Below are 23194 nucleotides of genomic sequence, written 5' to 3' on the forward strand. Positions count from 1 at the left end.
GGGGAAGGTGCCTGGCCTGGCACTTCTGGGGAGCTACCCTGCCACAGGTAGCCCCACCAAGCCTTTCTTCCCCAGCAGGGTGAAATTTTCTGTCATGCCCAGGACATTGAGGCCTCCTTCTTCCCCATAGACTAAACCTTACTTCCAAGATGTTCCACTCAGCCTGTTGGCCCAGCCTGTGACTCTGAGCCCTAAAATAACCACCTGGTGGCTGCTTGCTTCTAGCCCTTAAAGTGGCAGATCACCATCCCCAAGAATATGAAGGTTTGTGGCATAACCTGGGGTGTACAGAATGGCAGAAAGAGCTGCTCCTTACTACTGAAGTACTCCAGTTGTTTGGAGAGTAGCTGACTGCAGAAGGAGTACACTTTCGAATAAGAACTGCAGCAAACACATGAATGAATGATCTTTAATTCAGGAAGCTGCTGCCTTTTAAGCAGGATTGAGAACCATCTAGAATATGAATGGTCTGTATTCTATTGAGCTTAGTCACTGCAAGAAACTATAATGCAGCCACTAACAGAATCTTCTCAAATTCATTCAGGCAGAGCAGATCAACACAAATAGAACTTGGAGATACCATAGCCCCTCTTGCTGCTGGGCTGCAAGGTTTCATCACAGAAATTAAACTCCATGATCTTACTTCCTGTTTTACTCTAATACCATGTTGCATCTTTCTAGCACTGAATAAGAGCTTTAAAATAATTCATATCCAGGTAAGCTGATCAGTAAGCAGAGAGCAAGTGCTCTGGGATAAGCAGCTCAGGTAAGGTACTGCCTTGAAGAGGCTTTTCTCTGTGCTAGTGGCTTAGGGCAGCTGATTGGTGCTCAAGTGTTTGCTTAGTGCCTAGTGTATATATATGTGTATGCCTGTGTTGGTGTGTTTATCCTCCTTCTCTCTCCCTTTTTGTTCTTTTCTTTTTCTTCCATCTTCTGGAGTGACTGAAGGACCGGTCTTGTTCTGGTTGGGGCTGGTTTAGGTAAATGAGGGGTGGAGCTAAGGTAAGCAGCTTTACAAAAAGGCAGCCCCCAGCAAACCCTAGGCACAGTGGACAGAGGGCAGCAAACAGAGTGGGAGTTTGCTTAGAGAGTTCACCCTAGAAGGGAGCCAGGGAGCAGGAGACTGTGTGCATGCACATGTGCATGTGTGTGTGCGTGTGCATGTGTGAGCATGGGAAAGGGGAAGGACCCTAATGCAGGTATTTTGCCTGCAGGTTTTTGTGATGTGTTTATTTCTCCTCTTCCCCCTTCCTCCTTTATTTCTCTATACAGCACAGGTATTCTCCTAGGAGCAAAGGAGGCACAAATGGTGTCTGGGTCAGCTATTGTGTCCTGTGTTGGATGTGCCATGTTTGTGTGCCTTCCAGAGGGTTAGAAGGACTTCATCTGCAGATCCAAAATCTACCCTGGAAAAGAAGATTCAAAGACTGGAAGCCCAAGTATCCATGCTACATTGCATCTGGGACCAGGAAGATTACTGAAGTGAGAATTATGAGAGGCTGGTACTGGAGAAGCCAAAGGGCAATGACAAGAAGTGGCAGCATGTGACTCCTTGAAAAAGGAGGACCCCCAGAATTGAAGAGCAACAGATTGAAGTCAGTAACCACTTTTAAACACTCTGCAGTGAAACTGTTGAGGAAAAATAAGAGGAGAGGACATCTTCAGATCTAAGACAGAGTCAGCAGTAATCTAGAGAGTAAGAGATACAAGGCCCAAAGATAGGGGCTCCAGGACCACTGCATCAAGAAGGAAAAGAAGAGTTGTGGTGATTGGTAACTCCCTTCTGCAGCAGACAAAGGCACCAATTTGTCATCAAGATTTGGGGCCCTGGGAGATATACTAAGTATCTGAAGCTCAAAATTAGGATGCCACAGAGAAACTGCCAATGCTCATCCATCCTTCAGACCACTGCCTCTTCCTGCTTGTCCATGTAGGCACCAACAATCCTGCCAGAAATAATACCAAATAGATCAGAGGTGACTATGAGACTCTTGGCAGGCAGGAGGATTAAGGAGCTTGGAGCACAAGTGGTGTTAGTTCTTATCAGTTCTTCAAATGGAAGACAAGAGGTGGTGTTGATGCAAAGGCTTCATTTTTTCAACAATGGACAGATGTCATTGACAGATGTTCTTGATAGGAAGACAGCTGTTAATACATGGGATCCATCTGATGAGAGCAAGAAAGATCATCTTTGGGTGTTATCTGCCCAACCTACTAAGGAGGACTTCAAATTAGTTCCATGGGGAATGGTGATCAAGACATTCCAGCAACAGAGTACCCAGTGCAGAGGTGAAAGGACTCAAAGAAGCAACTCAACTCTGGGAAAGGGTCAGCAAGCTACAGGATTTCAAGTGGTGCAAAAGGAAAGTGAGGAAGTCAAAATGCAAAATACATCCAATTCATGTATACAAATATAAGAAATATGAGGAATAAACAAGATGCGCTGGAATCTGCAGCCTGAAAAGAACTATGATCTGATTGGCATCACCAAAACATGTTGGAACAGCTCTTATGACTGGAATGACAAAATGGAGGGTTACACTTAATTTTGGAAGGACAGGGTTGGGACAAAAGGTGGTGGTGTTGCCTTGAATGTCAAAACACATTTACTTCATCCTTGGTTTAGCAGGAGGAAGATGGCAAAAATGCATTAGTTTGACATTGAAAGATGAAAAATGCAGCATCCATATAATGGTAAGAATTTATTAAAAGCCACCTAATCAGGAAGAGGAGGTGGATGAGTCACTGTTCAAATTGGTGACAAATTTACCCAAAAGCTATGGGGGAGACTTTAATTTTTTGGACATCTGCAGGAAGAACAATGCAGCCAAACATAAAATGTCAATCCAGTTAGTAACTTGTATGGAGGACAGCTTTCTCTTACAGAAAGTGGAGGATACAGCTAGAAGGTCATCTGTCTTGGATCTTGTCCTGAACAACAGAGAGGGACTGGTGGAGAATGTGAAGATAATGGGTAACTTGGGAGGAAGCAATCATAATATTCTAGAATTCCAGATCCTGCAAGAGGGAAAGCAAAAGGTCAGCAAAGTTAGGATGCTAGATTTCAAAAAGGCAGATTTTATCCAACACAAGGACCTAATAAGCACGGTGGCATGGGAGTATAGATTTAAAGATAAAGACACCCAACAGGACTGGGAGTTCCTAAGCAGCACTGTATTGGAAGTACAACATGAAACTCTCCCAATGCAACAGAAGCACAAAAAGAAGAACGGCAAGAGATCAATGTGGCTACATAAGGACCTTCTAAAATGCCTCAAATGCAAAAGGAAAGCATACAGCAATGGAGGAATAGCTGGTCACCAAGGAAGTGTACCAGGAAACAGCAAGAATGTGCAGGGATAAAATCAGGAAGGCAAATAAAGAACAAACTCTACCTGGCAAACGAGGTTAAGGACAATCATAAGAGGTTCTATAAGTATATTGGCCAGAGAAGACGGACCAAGGAAGATGTAGGTCCTCAGCTAACAAGCCAGGAGGACTCCTGAATAAAGATGTAAAGAAGGCAGAGCTACACAACAGCTTGTTTGCCTCAGTCTTCACAAAAGACTTAATCTGCAGCCAGACACCTACAAAAGATTTTCCTGGATTAGAAAAGGGACAAGCCGAAGCAGGAGACAACAAAAGAGATGGTCAGAGAGTTTTTGTTTGGTCTGAACAAATTCAAGTCTGCAGGGCTTAATGAACTTCATCTCAGGGTCCTGAAGGAACTGAGAGAAGAGATTTTGAAGCCCTTGGTAATGATTATGGGAAGTCATGGGAGACTGGCCAGGTAGCAGAGGGCTGAAAGAGGGTCTCTTTAAAAGAAGGCAAGTAGGAGGACCTGGGGAACTAGACACCAGTTAGCTTCAATCTAGTATCTGAGAAGTTATTGGAGCATATCCTAAGGAAGGCCATTTGCAAGGATCTGGAAGAAGAAAGGCTGATAATGCAGCATCCTGGTTTTCTCTAATTAAAAAAATATCCCCAATTTTCAGATTTAAAAAAGTAACCCAAATTCCACTTTTTCCCATTTTTCCATTACTACAATGAAACACCACTAATATATAGATAAACATATAGTGTTGTTTCATTTTAATCACAGGAAAATGTGGTTTTGGGGTTACTTTTTTAAATCCATAAATTGAGGATTTTTTTTTTTTTTTACCAGAAAAAAACAGGATCCCTGCTGATAACAAGCAGCCAGCATGGATTTATGAAAAACAAATGTTGTCAACCAGACTTGATCTTCTTCTTTGACAAAGTAACTGCTTGGGTGGATGAAGGGAATTCTGTGGATACAGTATGTCTGGACTTCAAAAAAGGCTTTGACAAGATTTTGCATGACCTTCTCATAAACGAATTGGAGAAATGTGGGCTAGATAAAACTCCAATAAGGTGAATAGATAAGTAGCTCAATAGTTGCAACCAAAGGGTTCATGTCATAATAGCAAGGGGGTTTGACTGGAGTCCCACAGAGGTCTGTCCTGGGATTTGTGCTGTTCAACATGTTTATTAACAATGTGTATGCTTGCATAGAAAGCTTCTTCAGCAAGTTTGCAGATGACACGAAGCTGGGAAGGATTGCAAATATGTTAAAGGATGTGAGCACAATTTAGAAGGATCTCAACATATTAAAAAGTTGGGCTACAGCTGTCAGGATGAAATTTCATGTAGACTCAATATGAGTCTGCAGTCTGATGCAGCTGCACAAAAGGTGAATGTGATTTTGGGATGCATTAATAGAAGCATTAGGTGCAAGACATAGGAGTTGGTAGTACCTCTCTACTCAGCAGTAGTTAAGCCTCATCTTGAGTAGTGTGCGCGCTTTTGGGCTCCACATTTTAAAAAGGATATGGAGAAGTTAAGAAAGGATTCATAGGCAGGCACCCAAGATGATCAGGGGCATGGAGAAAATTATGAAGGTATGTTCAACTTCTGAAAAAGATGCTTAAGAGGGGACATGATAGCAGTCTTCAAATACTTCAAGGGCTAACATAAAAAAGAAGAAAAGTGCCTTGTTTCTCTTGCTGCAAAGAGGAGGGCGTGAACCAATGGCTTGAAGTTGCATCAAAGTAAGTTTAGATTGGATATCTGGAAAAAAACTCCTTGACTGTTAAGATAGTGAGGAATAGAATCTTCATCACTGAAGGTGTTCAAAAAGAGGTTGGAAAGTCTATGTTCTTTTGTGGGTTTTTTTAAGCTTTCTTCAGAGGCACTGGGTGTTTGTTATCAGAGAATTTGTGATTTTTTTTTTTTTATCATGGAAAACCAGGATACCTGGTTATGACCAAGTCTGTGCAATACATATATATATTATATAATGGTGTTTCATTTTAATCATGGAAAGATGTGATTGTGGAGTTACTTTTTTAAACTTAAAAATGGGGATTTTTTTTTAATCAGAGAAAACCAGGATCCCTGCTGATCATTATTAATCTTGCCTTTTCTTTCTATACTTCCCTTGTGTTCCCCCTTGTAAACTGTGTGTCTGTGTTTGTGTGTGTATATCATGGAAAAAGGTGGATCTTGGGTTACTTTTTTATATCTGAATATTGGGTTTTTTGTTGTTTTTTTAATCAGAGAAAACCAGGATCCCTGATAATGATTCATACAATTCATGTGTTAGAACAAGTAAAAGCTCTGATCTGCAGACTCAGTTGCCTAATAAATGTGAGAGTTACTCTTCCGAAGTCCAGAGGAGGGCTTCTGCCTTTAGAGTACTAAAAAAAAAAAAAAAAGAAAGATATTGTGTAGCCAAAGGCTGACAAAGTGAAGTCAAGCAGAGAGACTATAGAATGAATAAAAAAGGATGCTGAGTTGGGTGTCATCTACCTTTTCAGTGATGGCCAAGGCTGAGACTTTCACAGAATATCTTCAGAGAAGATAGATGGGGAAAAGAAAGGAGACAAGAACAAAGCTTGGGTCAGTGCATAGCACAAATAAGAATAAGAATATGTACAATGTTCAGTACAAATTAAGGAAAGAATAAAAAGAAGCTTTCACTTAAGTTGGTGCTTTCTTTTAATTATTCCTACTATGATGCATGAACTCTTACCCTTGTGTTATAGCCCCTTATTTATGAATGTTTGGAGGGTTGAAGAGCAGTGGGCAATTGTAGTCTGACGATAATACAATAAGTACAGTAATTTGTATAATCATATATAAATCAAATCATTTGTACAATCATATATACACCAAATTGATAAGAAGGCTCATAAATTATGTTTAAAACTTACTAAATATGAAAGAAAAGTGTTAAATTACAAACTAGTAAAAATCAGACTGCCTGCACAGTTCATTGAATTTTACATAGCTAAAATCTTACATGTAGCTTTCTTAGCATTGCAGATGCACATTATCTCCTGTTCTCCATATACTGTACTTAATAAAATTTTAAAGAGCTATAAATTATATTTTACCAATATAAGTGCTGTATCATAATTTTTCTTATAGAAACAACTAATTGTTACATATAAGAGACAGTTAGTTCATGCTTTATATGCTAAAATACATATGTGTATCAATAGATCACAGTCTATTTTAGCTCAAGGGCTTCTCTTTTGTAAGCAACAAAGTACAGAGAATATGAATTTGCATCAATTGGATCATAATTTATTGTATTAGTAGTGATATTGCTTCCAAGTTTTTTTCCAATATGTTCTTTTTCCCTATATATTCCAGAAGATGCTGTAATTTTTCCACCCTCTAGTCTACATGTTACATTAAGGCTGACATTGCTTAAGGAGGCTAAGACAATAAAATCTGCTTTGTGATTTCCTTAGTTTTAAGATATGGATAGTGAGGAATTTTTCATAGTAAAAATTATATTCTTAAAAAAAAATTAGAAAGGGCTGTGGTTAACCAGTCATGCCTGTTTCAAGTGCCTATGCAAGGACTATTAAAATAGTACTTTATTAAATACACTCTTTCATAGCTGAACAAAAGTATAATAGAATTTCAAAGGAGGCTATACTTGTGTTTCTTGTTGCAGATGGCTCATCTCAGGAGCTATCTTAGGCACCTAAAAGGAGGGAGACGGACCTCACCAGCCTGCAGGCTCTCCACAGCCAGCAGCCCTCCATGGGTATGCACCATCAAAGGACAAAACTTAAGAGTGCCCTTTAGCATTGTTCTTTGACAGTGTCCTCCAAGCAGGAATGGTGGATATTTCTTTGGTCAGGGTTCTTTTGAATCTTGTATTGTGTTGGGTGGAGGGGGAGGAAGTAGGGTGTGTGTGTGTGTGTGTGTGTGTGTGTGTGTGTGTGTGTGTGTGTGTGTGTGTGTGTGTGTGTGGAGGGGTGATAACCACAGCCCTTCTGTAAGAGAGAGGTCTGGGCTTGCAGGAGATATTGATGGAAGGCGGGGTGGGGTCTCTCCTATGGGTGACACAGATAGTGGGAATGACTGGGCAGGGAGGGAGGAGTGGGAAGAGACATTTTATTTCTTGTTGTGAATGGTGGTTGGGAGCCATGGATTAGCAGGAGAGTTTCTTTGTGCATGGTTTGGGGCCAGGAGATTGTGGTTGAAGGCAGAAAGAGAAGTAGTTCTCATGTCGGGGTGTTGTTTATGGAATCCTGCCTGTTGGCTATTTATTTACTTTGGGCATCTCTAAGTCTTTTGGATAGGGCAGAATATAAATCTAATAGATAAACACATAAATAACAGCAACAACAATAATTATTATTATTATAATAACAAAGTAATGACAAGCAACTGGTTATTCCACACAATTAGATTATATCATCACAGACAAGCAGGGCTGGAAGGAACTTCAGGAGGTCAGCTAATAAACTCCCTGCTTAAGGTATGATTATTCCTATCCAATATGTTATTCCTATCCACCCTTTATTAAGTAGAAGAGTACACCTGAAGTATCTGGAAGACTACAGTTTAAGTATCCTATGATCAAAATGACAGGCACTTGTTAAAGTTTAACTTACATTATAGAGTTCTAGATTACAAAACCAGCTTCTAATGTTAATCCCTAGGCAGCCAAGAGAAGGAGATATGTGGGACCATGAGCAAAAGAAGCAGCCAGAGAGTATGTGATTTAGTGAGATAGATGCTTCCCTGAACGAGAGAGGGACTACAGGCTTTTGCCTCTGTCTTTGCTCCCAATGGGACATACACTTCTCCATTATTTTCTATTTAATTAATAGTTAAATGTAAGCTTCAAGAGATGGGCTGGAGATGCAACTGGGTACTATTAATCTGGGGCCTTGTGCTCATGCAGGTATATACATGCAGAGCAGCATACCTGGCCAGAGCGTAGCCTACTGTGCATAGTCAGTACCTGTGGATTAGGACTGGCAACTGCATAAGTGCCCCGAACAGCAGGTATGTGGCTGGTTAAGTACCATTTTCACATATAAAGTGATATAGGAGTTTGCCCTAGAATTCTATTCACTAAAAAAACACACCTGATTGAGAAAGTTACTCCCACCCTCTCTGTGTGCAATAGTCCAGTGGTCAAAGCACTTGACAAAGAATTGTGAGTACTTTTTCTAGATACTCTTCAGCCAGAGGGTATTCAAAGCAACATCTTGTACCTCCCAGGAGTTGGCTGAGATATTAAGCTATAAAACAGTCTGACTGAGAGTGGACTCCAGTGTGAACCATGCTGGAGTTTATTTCATTCCATTAATTGCTTGCATAGATGCACCCACTGTGTCTGAGGGTAGAGTTGAGTTATTAAACCAGAACAGGCTTCATGGGGCAACTCTGAGGAGTCTGTGCTGGCCACTTATTAAATTAAATTAGAAACAAAATTTCCTTTGGTATGTGCAAACAGAATGCAGGCTTCCTTAGAATACAGATACAGTACTTCAAAACGGTCAATGCTTTGACATGGAAGCCATTAGGGGTTGGAGGAAACACCAATATTTAGTATTCCCTGATGAAATCACTATCAGGGATCCTGGTTTTCTCTGATAATTCCTCCCCCCCCCCCCACCACAATTTTTGGATTAAAAAAGGAACACAAAAAACACATTTTCTATGATTAAAGAAAAACACTACTATATAATATCTACTAGTTGAACCTATGTTTCACTGCAGAAGATTAATTTGATTTATTTTTTATTTTGTATAACCTTTTGCCATAATCATCATCATATTCTCATTATGGTTTATGCACCATTGCCTCTTCCAACTTCAAAAGCTTTCAGACCATGGTTGCTATCTGCCACTTAGACTGTAATTGACATTTTTGACATGGGTGAGCTAACAACCCCCACCACTACCCACAACCTGGAGGACCAGACCAGAGCCTCTTTAGCCAACATTTTCACAGGTCTCTGGAGACCTTTATGACACTTCAACAATGTAGCAAACATTATTAGAACTGGTATCTAGGCAACGTTGGCTTTTGAGCTTCAGGCTTCAGAGCTCTCTGATTTCCTTGCCTTGGGCTTCCCTCCCCTGCAGCGCAGGGAGGCAGCCAACTCCAGTACCTGGGGCTTCTCTCTGGTGTTGCACAGCCCCAGCAGGGGAGGCACCTGGCTCCAACATATGGGGCTTCCCTCCCTGCTGTGCTAGTGCAGGGGCTGCGCATGTGGCAGGGAGCACCAGTGATACAAGCAGCCATGCAGAAGCTGTACCCCTTGCTGTGATTTGCAGCACTGGCTGGAGCCACGCCCCACCAGGCACCTGCGCCCTGAACACCATGGGGGGAGTATGGGGGGGCAGTCCCCACACATCCCTGACCTCCCTCACACCCACACCCTTCCCCCACAACCCCTGCATATACACAACCTCCCAATATACTCTATGTCCCCCCACATATAGCCACACTCCCTGACAACCCCCCCACACACACCCACATCCTAGTGCACACCCCACCATACTCATCCACCATACACACGCACACTCCACACCCACACACATCACATATACCACACACACATTCCCACCACATCCACACACCCATACCACACATAGCATGCATACACACCATGCACCCCCTGCACACACCACATGCACACACCCTCCCCACTACAATTTACAAAACTAAGACTTTATTTTTGAGTTATTCTGCAATCACCACTATATACACTACACAAACACAATTCATGACAAAAATATTTTTGTAATAAAATTTAAATATGTTATAGTAGGTATTTGACTGTTAGTGTATGATTTCGTTTTTTTCTAGTTCCAAGATGGCAACCCCCCCTCCCAAAGGGAGTATTTTCAGGGGAGTGGGGAAGGGAAGGATTTCCAGTGGCAAAGGTCGGAGGTTAGGGGGTGAGACTTCCAGTCCTAGGATGGCAACAAGGGGGAAGGGCAACTCTCAAGGGGCGGGACTACCCATGCGACCCTCAACAGATCACCAAAACTTGTTAAGCGGTCCTCCACCTAAAATAATTGCCCACCCCTGGTGTAGGGTGACAGATCTGGCCTCCAGAATAAGAGATTTAATTGATATAGATATATTAGTAGGCAAGGTTCTTTGGGTAGATGTGATATCTTCTATTAGACCAACCGAGTAGTTGGAAAAAAGTTTTTTGCAAGCTTTTGGGCACAATCACCCTTCTTCATAGACAAGTCTACAAACTTCACTACATAAATCCACTGGATATAAAAAATGATGGACTCAATATAGACATTGGATTTATGACAGATTATAACCTGCCTGACAACTGATTCACCAGGTACCTGCCAGACCTGACCTCTTACACTTTTCTTTTCCCCACTATCTCCCCTCCCCTCCTTTTCTGCCCTTTATCTTCCTAATTTCCAGCTATTTACTTTTTCACAGACAGCCTCAAATGCTTTTCTACCTTAAAAATCTTCTAATGTAGAGTCTCCTTTATTCACCTTTGGCTTCCCCCCTCTCCCCTCCCCGCCCCCCTCTTCCTTGCTCTACCTTTTGATTTCCTAATTTCCACCTAATTACATTGTCACTGACATCCTATCACACTTTTAGCTTCTTTCAATCTTTGGAGTCTCAGAACAACAGAAACTTCCTATGCCTGAAGAATGATGACTGAACCCAAAAGCTTGCAAAATACTTTTATTTCAACTACTCAGTTGGTCTAATAAAAGATATCACATCTACTCAAAGAACCTTGCCTGTCTATGTCCTTAGACCAAGATGGTTATAACCAAAAACTCAGTCTATATATTAGCAGCAATCATGGGAAAATGTAGATTTTGGGTTACTTTTTTAATCCAAAAATTGGGGATTCTTTTTTAATCAGAGAAAACCACGACCCCTGATCATAAGCCATGTCTCAAGGTATTAGTGTTGTCATCTCAGAACCATTCTATGGATCTTTTGAGTAATTTTAAAGTCTAACATACACAATTTGGAACTTTCATTTCACGAGCAAAGAAAAAAAGTATCACAAAACCAGAAAATTATCTAGAGATATACATATGTCATGATGAGACTGCTTTTATGCTGAGAGGTCTGTGTTAGATAATAACAAGATTAATATGCATCATCCATGTGATCTGGCTTTGAAAAAAGTATACATGATCTTGGTAACTACCTGCATAGGTAGTTCCAGTAGAGCCAGGGGATTATTAGTATCACTGTAGAAAGAAATGGTTGTATGCAGCTGGAACACTATATACTATATACAATTCTGGTCAACCATATTAAAAAAAAAAAACCAAAAAGATTCACTTAAATCATAGCAGATGAAGAGAAAAACTACTAGGAGTAATTCTAAGCTTTCCTTATGTGAGGACAATGCTATTTAGTGTGGACCTGAATGGTCACTCTGAATAAGACTATGAACTCTCTTTCCCTATCTATATGATACCTGTGTCTCAGATCATAGCATTTCGGGCTGTTTATTTGTAATCCCTTCTAGGAATCAATATGCAAACTGCAGACTCCTTCCATGACTGTTTCTACTTATGAGGAAGTGCCAGAAGTCAGGACTAGAATGTTGGACATCTCTGCACCAGGAAGTTTCAAACACATTTCAGAAAGAGGAGGGCTAGGAAGCAGGTGGTGGCAGGCTCAGTCTCACAGCTAGAAATTCAGCAGTGCCTGCAGACAAGTGTAGGTGCAAGAGGTCTGTGTGAGGATGCAGTTGTACCAAATTAAGTGGTAGGAGATAAGGGAGGGGTGGGGATGGAGAATCAATAGCAACTTTCACTCCCTGGATTCCAGAACTTCACTGATATGGCAGTGAACTTGGGGAACACACTGTGTATATGCCACATAACTGAAGGCAGGGGTGGGCACACTCCTTCAGCTGCTCCTTCTGGATTTGCCCATGCCTCCAGAATCAAGCTAGATTGCTAATGGGAATTACGCTTAGGGGTATACAGCATAAATGAACAGTAGTTTGCTTTTGGTAACCTTAAGATAAACCCTAACTATTAGTGCTGACACAATGTAAAAAAGAACTTGACTTTTTAATGAACGCTGACTGGGGAAATGATTGCTCTCTTTAAATACATCAAGGATGTAAACATTAAGGTAGGAGAAAAGCTATTTAAGCTAAAAGACATCTGCACAAGAAGAAAATAGGTGTAAATTGGCCATGAATAAATTTAGACTAGAAATTAGAAGAACGTTTCTAACCATCACAGCAGTCTGGAACAGCTTTCTAATAAGAGTAGCAGTGGCAGGCAGCCTAATTATTTTTAAGAACTTGATCAATTTATGAAAAGGATCAGATAAGGTGGTTGCCTGGAGTAGCAGGGGATTGAACTCAGTATGTTCTTTGAAGTCCACTATCCCTTATTCCTGGTTAATCAGGAATCACAGGTCAGGGAAAGACTTAAGTGGCCAGCTTAAATTTTATTATTTGGCAATGGGGAAGGATTCTCTCCACTCATTCCCTCTCACATACTAGGCATTTATCTGGATTCACTGTAGAGTTACAGACATGCCACAATCAAAACTGTAGTTCAGAGTATCTTAAGCCTAAATCTTAGCACTTTTGAATCCTCTCACCTTCCCTTATACAGGGAGCAAAGAGTAAATAGTTGGGGCGTGGGGAGGAACACCATTTGCAAAACTGTTATGGAAACGGGTCTATTAGATGTAGTCCAGGTTTCACTTTGGGAGTTGGGTTTATAAGCTTTTAGACTCACTGGACACCAGGCATAGGTTGTAATGAACAAGCCATACTTTACTTCCTATTGCTGAAATCCATTTTCTTACTATTTTTACCTGAGCTGTTGCCCCATAAAACTGGGAAGGCATAAGGAAACCTAGAGAATTTAGCCAATTTGTCAGAAGTGGGAGAGGATCCCCTCCAAATCTCCAAAAGCAAAAGCAGTCATTCAGACTGACAGCAATTTGAAAACAGTATAACTCAGCTCAAAGGAGGTAGGACAGGACCACAGCTGCAGCAACATGGCTGCTGGAAACCCAGGATGGTTTTAAATTTAGAGAGAAACAAATGATACAATCAGGTCCCCCAACCTCCCTCAGCTAGGTGATGGGAAGTAAAAAGTCTCCCCTTGCAAGGAGTGGTCCAGCCACCTTCAGAGCCAACCATTCTTCTTCTCATCCTTTGACAGGAAAGAGCAAAATAAACATAAAGAAGGATCATCTCCTCCCTCACCCAATCAACCATAGACTACTTAATGAAGCAGTTTCATTAAATGGAATGCCTTTAGTAGCTTATTGAATACTTACTCACATAGGAACAAAGATTATACATCACATTATAACCTGAAAAGCAGTTAGTCTGCAAAGCACTTAGGAGTCATTGTAAATAAGAAATTTAGTGTGAGCTTCTAATGCAGTGCTGTAGTTAAGAAGTCTTAAAATCACTGAACCAGCTGTTTGTTTGGTGGGGCATAGGGGAGAGTTTGGGAATGGCTAAATTTCTTAATTAATTAATCTTTAAATACATTTTCACCTGTCTAAGTAATACTCATATGAGACAGGTATCAGCTGCAGGAGGTGCTAATCTGGAGCAGAAAACAACACTTCCCAGTAAGTTTCTGAACACCTTTTCTTCATCTTGTCCTTCATGCAGGAGGTAGCAAGAATCTAAATTGCCTTGCTCCTACCGTGCCCCCACTCTGTGGCTATTCTGCAAGGAGATAAGCCCCATATTAAGTAGTTTTTGAAATAGGATGGTGCTCAGTTCACAAAAGTTATGGATGGGTGCCTTGAGTTGGAAAAGTTTGGGAACCACTGATCTAAATCTAGGGTAGAATAAATTTGCCACTTTTGCTCATAAACTTATTCTAAGAAGGAAATAAATTGGATACTTTTCTAGGGTTCCTTGTATAACAAAATTCTTCTAAAATGCTTAATTTCACTGGTGGAGTTTATAAAAATGTTCGAAAACCAAGTGATATAATTTTTCTGTCCTGCTTTGGCTTTAGAGTTTTAAAAAAATTGCATTCTAATAAAATTGACAGTATCAAAAAGACAATATATATATTTTAGGTATATAAATCATCATTAAGAACAAAAAGGATAAATCATACAATCACTTAGTGTAATATCTATTTTTATTTTCTGCACATACAGTAACCTACTTTTGGTTCCCCCACTCAAAGAAAATCTAGATACAAAAAAGTACGCTTAAAACTACCCAACAGACACAATAAAAATAAACAATACTTGTTACCTCAATTTTCAACAAAATAACTGCCTCTCTCTCCTTCTAGCAATTCAGAATTCACATACAGGCAAAGCCTGTTCTTTAAAAACTCTGGGTCCACCCTTTTGTTGCATCTCACCTTACCCACAGACTCTGACTACCCTGCAGCTATGGAATAGATATACCAGATTCATAGGGTCTAAGAAGAATTAAAGCAACACTTGTAAAGAGCAAAAGAGGCATATACGTGGCAGGCAGACTAGCACTGCCAGCCAGGGCCTGTCTGTTCCTGTGGCTATAACCTTCAACCTGGGTCTTTGGCCTGGCTAGCATGGCCACTCATGTCAGCCTGCAGCTGATTTTCAAGTTTTTTCATAATTGGCCTGAAATCTCCAGGAGGGCCCAGATCTCTGCCCATTTCCTGTCACTGGTATAGCTGGTTGGAGCCAGCTTATTTTCTTTCATGTAGATAAACCTGACCCAGAAGAGGAAGTGTCAGACCTCAAGTTGGTTTGTTGACACTTGTTTGATATCCTAGCTTCCTGACTTGTATTGCCCACTGGACTTTTCTCTTTATTTGATCTCCTGGATTCTTGATTTGGCTCTTCCTTGGACTTCACTCTTGGATTGACTTCCTGGCCTCTTAACCTAATTTAACTCTGGATTCTGCTTACCCATCCCAGCCCTAGTCAGTGCCTTGATCCTTAAGTGGCACCAGACCTGGCCAGTCACATCCTGGCATGACACCCTGGCATTCAGAGGCACTGGGTGGGACAGGGAAGGAGATGAAGTGGCTGAAAAAAAGCTGCACAGCCAGAAGGCAAGAGAAGCAGTGGGTGGGGGCTGTGTCACAATGCAGGGAATGGGGCCAATGGGAATAATGGGGGGGAGGGGGGCATGGAGCTGGGGTTGGGCTAGCATGATGCGTGGTGAAGTTGGGGGTATCAGGGTATGGGGATGAACAGGGCCTACATAGGTAATGACAACATTGAGGAAGCTATTGCTGCAGGCAAGCAAGACTTTATTAGTTAACTTGTCATCACTTGTGTCAGTATTGTGTATAAAAAAAAAAAATGGCAGCTGAGAAAAGAAGTCATTACTTTAAAAGGGCAGATGAACCTGTTGCTAGAAAAGCAAAAGTAGACAGAATATGTACATTTCAGCAAAATGTTTAATGGCTAAAGTTTTCTCTACACTTGTGTGTTTATCCTTTTTCCCGTGTGTGGTAGGGCACCAAGTCTGCCCCATCACAGAAATCTGGGGGAGTGAAGGGAAACAGAAAACTTACCTTAGCAACAAGTCTGAGGAGAGAATGGGGTGGGGATACCTGGGTGGAGGAGAGAGAGAACAGAGAGTGAACTGTGAGAGAGGCAGCAGATGGCCAGAAGGATTTAAAGGAGAATGGAACCCAGAATTAGCTCTGCAAAAGAGAAGAAAGAAACTCAGAAGAAAGAGAGTGAGGCTACAAGAGAGAGATAACAGATGACAGAGAGAAGGGAATGGAAGAAGGGTCCTGGAGAGAGACTTACCTGGGAAGCTGATGTGAGGTAATGAGGAAAACCTCTGAGTTGGTGAGTCTGATACCTGAGGATATCAGGTAACATCCCAAAGACTTAAAAAAAAGAGAAAGGCATGAGAGTGTATGAAGATTAACAAAGAGAAGAAAACCCCACATTTTTGCATCAGTAGAAAATACAGGGTGGCATTAAATTACCATTTGCTTGGGTCCCATGTAGAGGAGAATGGGGCAAGCAACCAAAAAAACTGAGAGTTCTCAAAGAGAGAGGGAACTAAACATATCTAAGATGTTAGTTATCTAAGAGAAACATAATAAATGTGCAGAAGAGTTATTTTTGCTGAACTGCAGACACAATTTCTTCATCTCTCAGGACAGTTTATTTCCTTACCTTATTCCATCAAAGTTATGGAGGGAGAGAAATAATGGAAATTAACCAGTTCATATTAAAACAAGAGATTGTGATTTATTTTTGTGGGCATAGCTTAATTCCCACACCGTGTAATAAGCCCTGTTTTAGATGAGTGGTACATGAGAAGAGAAGCTTGTTCACTTTAGAACACCCAGTTAGAATTTATTTTCCCAGGTTTCCAGTTGGGAGCTTGTGACAAAACCTGAACTTTGAGGCTGACTGTTACACCCCTTCATGCTAGCTCCACTTATCCTGCCTCTCTCTCTGGACTCCTAACTTCCTGCCTCTTACCTGCCATGTCTTGATGTTTAAATACAATGATTTGGCGGGGTGTCTATAGAGGCATGTGTAGTTTCATTTGGTATCTTCCTTCTCAACTCAGTCTTCTGGAGCTTCCCCACCCTCAAATGCAGTCTCTTGACTTTCAACCAGTCTGAATACTGTCTTTTTCAAGGGCTCTGACTACTCTGAATATAATCTGTTTCAGAGGATTTGTCTCTTCTGGGTACAGACTCTGGCCCCAGGCCCCATTGGCTCTATCTGTGGCCTTACAGGCTCCAGTCACCTTAGAGGCCATTATTAAATGCCCTTAGTCACCCTCATAGCTGTGCCCATGCCTCACAGCTCTTATTCTAATAATTTTCCTCCAACTGGGAGTTGGCTGTCTTGGTCTCAGCCCTTCATTTGGGCGTATGTTTTCTGGAGCTCCTTTCTTTGCAGCAGCCAGGGCCAGACTGTCAGCTTTGGTTCAGGGCTCTGTGCCTTGTGAAGTGCTCCTGAACTGCCTTAGGTGTGGCATGTCCACTCAATAAGCAGCCTACTCCCTTCAGCTGCATTTTGCTCCACTGAATTACAGACCCTCCTACATACCTGGAGCTGTGCTTTGCTAACCTACTGCCAGGCAACTAGCTCTTAAGAAGTTATAGGCAGCCCTATACCCTTATACCTGAGCTTTCTCTTGACTCACAGGTGATTGGTAGGGGAGACACAGGGGGCACGTGCCCCCCCTGAGTTTGGCCCCTGACTCGGCATTGCTCAGGATGGCAAACCGTGGCCCCACAGAGCCGGGCAGAGAGGCTGTGGCTCTTCCCGCATGGCCCACGGTGGCTGTGGTTGAGGTTTGGGCCCACCCCCTGCCCAGAGAGTGGAGGTAGCTGTACTTGTGTTCCAGCCGATGGTCTGCAGTTTGCTGGGCTGCCACTTCCGGTCCGCAGTTTCCAGTCCAAAATTGTGGCCCCCAGCAGACTTGGGAAGCACCAATCACCCCTGTCCTGGCTGCTTGCTTTCTATCAGCTATTTTTGCTCCAGCTGTTTTCTTATTACAGCCCTACTTTTCTGCCCTATCTCTTTCTAAGTAGGAGAGTTTCAGGGCCACTGGTACAGGGCATAAGCCAGATTTAGAAAGTTGGTGTTAAATTCCTAAATTTTAACCTGTCCCTTGTTACTACTCTCCAGGGCCTGGCAGAATGTTTACGTTTAAATTACATAAAACACATGTTAGTAAAATAGATGTCAGTTAAAAAAAGGATTTGCAAGCAAAAAGTGCAGACTTGTCAGTTAAAAAAAAAAGTTTCTTGGTTTGGCAACCCTGCTTCCCCAAAAGCGAGGTAATAGAAGTAATCTGAAGTAGAATAAGCCTTCCTCAAACAGCAAAACACTTTCAGTACTTACTTAGAGATAGTGCTTAATGAACATATGAAGCTGCTCAAGACGCCTGGCTAGGAGAACAGGCTTAAAGGAAGCTGCTTTCAATCCCCAAGACCCATAACTGTCCTCAGCTGTTTCCCCTGTTGTTAATTATTTTTGCATTCAAGGATTGCAAACATGAAGCCATATTTGATCCCTGAACTTTGTTTAAAATTATATAAATGATAGTGGGAAGATATTAGCTTACCATGATAGTAGTACAGGCAGTCCTCAAACTTATGACACAATTGGTTCCTGAAAACCATATCTCAAGCTGAAATGTTGTAACTAGAAACCAATTTTCTCATAAGAAAAAATGTTATAAATGAGGGATTGGTTCCTGAACCAAGACCTGATACCCTATTTTCACCAAAAATACCCCAGAATTTTGAACTCAATCAATTATAAATGAGTAATATAACTACATGAATGTATTTATATTGTAAATAGCAATCATATTGATTTGGAAAGACTTCTTTGAGGTGACTTGGCTGGACTTTTTGAAGGGTTCTTGGCTGGAGTCTTCTCAGGAGTCTTGGCTGCAGTTTTTCCTGGAGTCTTGTCTGCTTTCTTAAAGAAAATGTCCAAGGAAGTTTGGACAGATGTTCCCCAGAGAGATGGGTGATACAGTGAACTTGTTCACTGGCATGGCATCAAATCAGATCAAGCATTGTAAAATCAAAATGGGCGTCGTAAAGTTGAAACAGGGTGTTAATTTTTTTAATGTTTTAAGTGCAAAACATTGTAAGACAAAGTACTTCCTGTATTGACTTTTACAACAGTGCCATATTATAGTGGGAAACTAACATCTTCTTTCCAGTTCTATGTTTTTTGCACTCTGTACAAAGTATTTTTTTTTTAAGAAACCGATTTTCTAATACTCTCAAGAATCAGGATCATTAACTCCATTACTACTTCTGGGAGGACATCACCGATTTAATGAAACCAGAGATTTTATTTTTATTGCCTTATACTTTTTGTAAACATCTATGCTTGTGCATGCAACTTCTATGCTAGTGTAACTGGTATGTTGGTAACCTTGCTGCACATGCACATGGACTTTCAAAATAGGATTTATGCTGGTGATAGTAATGGAATTTCTCATAGCATTTCCTAAGTATAAACATGAGCAAGATGGACTTAGACCATCTTCTCCTCCCTGCATCCCAACCCACCCCAATGTATTGTCATATTCCATTATTCTCAAGATTGTTACACTTAGCAAGTGACAAGTGTGACAGATTTTAAGGGTATTCATATAGTCCAAGAGATAAAATAGTGTATTTTATTTGGATGCTACACCAAAATCTCAGCTTATTTCATATAAAGAAGGGTTTTTTTTTTAAGTACTGTTTTAAAAGGCACAGTTTATTTTTATTTTTTCAACATATTAAATATTAAATGGTATAAATCATATGTAGATCTAACGAAAAGCAGATATGTATGCTATGTTCTCTATTATTTATTCATTTTTTAAAGCAATGTGGGTCTGACTGTGTCTAGCTTGTTACCTGATTTTTACTTATGTCTGTGATATCTTAAACTATATTACCCAGGTCACATACTGTAACTTTATTCAGTCTGAATTCGAATGAAATAGAAATGTCCTATGTCTATGATGTATCCAATAGAAATCTCTGAGTGAATTAATCAAGCTAATTAAGTTAATCAAGACAATGATTAATTAAAGAGAAATATATGCTCATCTATAATAATTCAAAATCTGGATGTTCTAAGTAAGGACATTGTCGCAGGGCACCTCGGTGCTCTCCTCCTGGAGAGGAGAAACTGCCAGGGAGAGAACCCTGGCAGAGACAATTGAGCACAGCTGCGGGTTGCCGGAGCAACTAAGGGGAGTCAGCTGGCCAGAAGGGGGCAGGGCCTGGCCCTTATAAAGCCCAGGGCCGAAGCCAGGCTGGCAGTTCTCTGCCAGCAGCCAGAGAGGCAGGAGCTCACGGGGCTAACAGCAAGTATCGCTCGAGTGAAGGTTAAGCCATGATGTTAAGTTATAGCCAGGTGGCTTTGGGTTGTGTTTGGAGTTATAGCCGGGAGGCTTGAAGTTGTGTTTGTGTTATTACACCCGGAGGCTGGGGTGAGCCTGTAGGGGTTGGAGGAGGCCTCAATCAGAGGGACCCCAGAGAGTGTGGGGTGCCCTAGTGCCAAGTGGGCGCATTAATTTCACAGCGCCAGTGAAGGCGCAGCTTGCACGCCAGTGCGGGAGCAACTGGCGGCGAGGAGCGCAGCCTGTGGGTCGCAGGCGCAACCAGTAGGTTGCAGACGGGGGGACGTAGACCCCGGATTGCATACGGGGTACATAGACCCCAGCCCCAGAACAAGGGGCAATTGCATTGAGAAGCCCCATGTGGGCACGGTGAGCCCCAAAGAGGGGGAGCGCCACTTTGTATTATTGAGAAGCCCTGTGGGGGCACGGCGAGCCCCAAAGAGGGGGAGCGCCATACTGAGCAGCCCTAGAGAGGGGCGATATTGAGGAGCCCGAGACGGGCATAGTGAGCCCGGCCGCAGGCTAGTGCGGCAACACCCCTCAGACCGAGACAGGGAGCTGCGGTTGCCCCTAAAAGACAGGGAGTAGCAGCGCGGTGAGCCGGGGTCAGAGAGGGTACCCGTGCGGTTGGCCCGTAGGACCGGAGGCCCGCTAGAGAGCCCCTGAGCGGGACCACACTGGCAGGGAAGTCCCAGAGTAGACGAGAGTCCCAGTAAGAGGCTGGGTACTAGAGAAAGCCCAGAGTGGGCTACACTATAGAGGAGGCCCGGGAAGCGGGCGTGCAGACCTAACAACATCCATTATATCTGCGAGGCTTGGGGCGTGGTATTAGGGGCTGGTAGGAGCCACGCATAGCCCATAAGGCTAGGGTGTCCGGGGAACACCCACCGTATCGGGAGACCCCCAGGGGGTCCGGAAGAACCGCGGGGACAGAGGTCCCGAGTAGCCGTGCCCAGGGAGTCATAGGCAGCCTCCAAATCATATGTTCCAACAAGACGTGGCGGGCGAGAATTAGAGGGTGCCTTGGGCCGGCCTGACACGGAGCGAGGGACCTCAAGGAGATCATGGCCCTCCGAGAGGACTCCGCCCTGACAGACATAATTTCCTCAAATTTCCTGTAGCATCTGTGTAAGCCCACTAGGTGCCCTTCCTGATATTTCCCTGAGCAACCATGTGGGAGTTCTGTGATAACCCTTCTTATAGTTTCCAAGAGCATTCATCTCTGGGCTTCTTATACATTGTATGTGAAATCTTGGCCTCATTAAACTCTAAGGAAAAAACTCCTGTTGATGTCAGTAAAGGTAAGATTTTGCACCATACGTTTGCCAAATTAAGTGTTGGGGGAGTATAAATGAAAATAGAATTTGAGATGTGGCCTGGTGCACTCATAGTACTCCTATCGCTTTAAAGAATGTGAAAACATTTCCCAAAATTTGTTGTTGGCAAAAAAAGGGAGAGGAGGGGATTATTTGGTTTTATTTTGTTTTTTTTCCCCAAAAAATGTTTCAGGCATTGCTTTGTTATGAGTCACATCAGGTTGCAGCTGTCATGGGCTATTGTTTGAACTGATGTGACAGAACAATGTAATGTGATGCATCACTATGAGATGTATCTTCCAAGACTGTGGCAAACATGCTTTTCCAAAAATAGAAAGCAAATAAGAAAAGTCTCAGTTCACATAAACAAAACTAAAACCTTTTTAAGGGCACACTGTCTAACAGATGAGATCTTTTAAACAACAGTCTCCTTATAGGTTCACGCATGCTTCAGTACTACAAAGGACCTGTATTTCAGGTGAATTACTCAACATGCTTAATCTTTTTTCACATATAATATTAATTTTATTTTTAAGTTAAAAAGGCCTTATTCAATTCAGTTGCAAAACCTTTTGGAAAGGTAGTGGAGATATAATGATTTTTTTTTTTTTTTTCAGAATGCACAGATAATTTCTTTTTATTCCTTTTGTTTCCAATCCAGCCCTAGTTGTTTTAGAATTCCAGGGGCCACACTTGTGATAACTTCTCTTCTGCTCTGTTATAGATATTAACACTTAGTCTCCTAGGTCATATGCACGTAAATGACTCAAAAATATATCTAAAGGTGTCCCTACACCTTACAATTGCCTCCCTGTTATTAAGGTTTGAAACTCAATTAAGAAACTTGATAAGACAAAAGCTATTACTGAAACTAGGCCATCTCTTGTAAAACTAGGGTTACAATTTCTCTTAATATAGCCTTATCAATTGTAATACAGTTGACTCTGATCAGTTGGGACAAAATCTAATTTCCAAACTGAATCTGTGCTGCTTAAAAGCTGTTACCATAGATTTCACCCACATCAAAGACTAGTTTGGAAGAACACTTTCTTTGTCATCCTTCCCAGATAGACTCATTTGACTCTTCTTGGAGTTCGCAACAACTTCATTATCTTCTCTATCTTCCTTTCCCCAGAATACAAAGGGTGGAAACAGACACCTTAAAAAATGTTGACAGCACCAAATGAAAGGAAAGAGATCCATATTTGTGGCTGTGACAGAAGACAGCAATAAAATTGGACCACTTTATTTGTGACCAACATCTATTTGTTTGTGGTGGAAGAACACAGGCAGCACAACACTGCCCATTCTTTCCAGCTGCCCAAGAAAGGGGTTCTGTGGGCTTGCAGGGCCCAAAGAAACATAGCCCAGGAATTATTGAGTATCAAGCCGGTGATCAGAAAAAAAAGTAATATATATAGATATATATATTACTTTTTTCTGATCACCGGCTTGATACTCAATAATTATCTATAGATATATATATAGATATATAGATGTATAGTGATTAGAAAAGAGAGTATCAGAAAAGAATAAGATAGATATATAGATCGATATAGATATAGATCTCTCTCTCTCTCTCATTCATATATATATATATATATGTTCACTTAAACCTGTAAAGTGAAATAGGATTTAGCCTTAGGCATACAACTCATAAAACGTAGCTCTATTTTATCCCATCTGATGATATGCATTGTTCTCTACATTTCTTACATGTTTACACTTGTT

This window comes from Alligator mississippiensis, chromosome 1 (assembly GCF_030867095.1).
Source record: "Alligator mississippiensis isolate rAllMis1 chromosome 1, rAllMis1, whole genome shotgun sequence".
NCBI lineage: Eukaryota > Metazoa > Chordata > Crocodylia > Alligatoridae > Alligator > Alligator mississippiensis.